Source organism: Salvelinus namaycush, chromosome 21 (assembly GCF_016432855.1).
Source record: "Salvelinus namaycush isolate Seneca chromosome 21, SaNama_1.0, whole genome shotgun sequence".
NCBI lineage: Eukaryota > Metazoa > Chordata > Actinopteri > Salmoniformes > Salmonidae > Salvelinus > Salvelinus namaycush.
The window spans coordinates 26,062,568-26,064,041 of record NC_052327.1 but is presented as its reverse complement, the minus strand read 5'-3'; the positions used below and the strand labels follow the sequence as shown (position 1 = coordinate 26,064,041).

At 41.5% G+C, this 1,474-nt stretch overlaps 1 non-coding gene across 1 annotated transcript; it reads left to right on the top strand.

Annotated features, from left to right (window-relative positions):
* The first annotated feature begins 1,136 nt into the window (after positions 1-1,136).
* trnav-aac lies at positions 1,137-1,209 on the top strand. Its single transcript has one exon. It is a non-coding gene; the product is annotated as a tRNA-Val (tRNA).
* Positions 1,210-1,474: the final 265 nt, after the last annotated feature.

Genomic DNA, 1,474 nt, shown 5'->3' with positions numbered 1-1,474 from the left:
GGACTTTCCTCAACCCTCATCGACCAGTCAGGAGCACAGACTACCAGAATCTACCTACGTCATTTTAATGTATAAAATGTAAATGCACACCATGTTTCGGGGCTCTCTTCTGCTGGTTCCCTCTGACCCAAATGAACGAGCCCGTGCACGCTTTGCAAGATATCTTTAACTCTGAATAAACTGCCTTTACTATATCTAAGTCCACCCTGGTCCAGTGTCCATGATTTTGGTCTCACTCTCCAGTAAATGAATCATCAACAACATCTTGCCCAGAAAAAGTCTAGTTTATCTAGCTAGCTGTGTAGCTCACATGTTAACACAATCCCTTCGTCAGAAGAGCACTGTTTATAAACAGTTGTGACGATTGTCTAAATGATCCACGTAGTTACGGCCCCATTGTATAATCGCTTGTTAGTATACATTTTTTCTTACCTATTGAGTGAGTTAACTAGGCATTGCTGTGGCCAAGTGTTGTGGCGACTGTCTCACGCAACGGCCCGCAGGAGCCCGGGGTTCAATTCTCCGACAGTGGTACAACTTCCCCGCCCTATAATATTTCGCCCAAGATGCACGGAGCCTGTATTCTCCTGTTTTGCGCCTACTACCCCGGTCCGAGGTCTTTCAGAAAAATCATTAGGCATATCATGGTCATGTTCAGGGCACATAACATAAAACACTTTAAAATGTTTTGTGTTTCTTATTGGGCAATCTTCATGTTGTCCCTCCCAGTTTCGACTTGTTTTGTTTCCAGCGTATATGACCCAGATGAACGTCTTCAAAGTTGTTGAAGGACACCTAACATGCAATAGTAGCCAAAATTGTAATCATATTCAGTTGTGGTTTTGTTTGTAGGTTACACCTCAATATCAAAGCAACCTGAAAGGCTTCGGAACTGGCCAATTTAATTCCAGTCCACTCAACCTTGTCTGTATCCATGCCTGTCACACTGGTGTTCTATTCCCCGACGGAGAGGCCAGACTTTTGCCCTTCCTTACTAGCGTTTAACCATTTTATTTATTTTTAAAAAATGGTCATACTTACAATATGTTCAATTTCTATTGGGTTTAGTATCTCACCTGACTATTAAGGGTAGTGGGGTTGTGGCCAGAATCATTATGTGTCCGCTACTTAAAACAGTTTCCGTAGTGTAGTGATTATCACGTTCGCCTAACACGCGAAAGTTCCCCGGTTCGAGACCGGGCGGAAACATTTTTTCATGCCGTTAGGTGGATATCAATTAAAACGTCACATTGCGGTCCACATGACGTTTCCACATTTTTATTATTTTATTTTTTGTATTTATTTAACTAGGCAAGTCAGTTAATTTAAGAACACATTTTTATTTACAATGACTGCCTACCAAAAGGCAAAAGGCCTCCTGCGGGGAAGGGGCCTGGGATTTAAAAAATAAATACAATATATATATATGGGACAAAAAACACATCAAAACAAGAGAGACACACAACACTACATA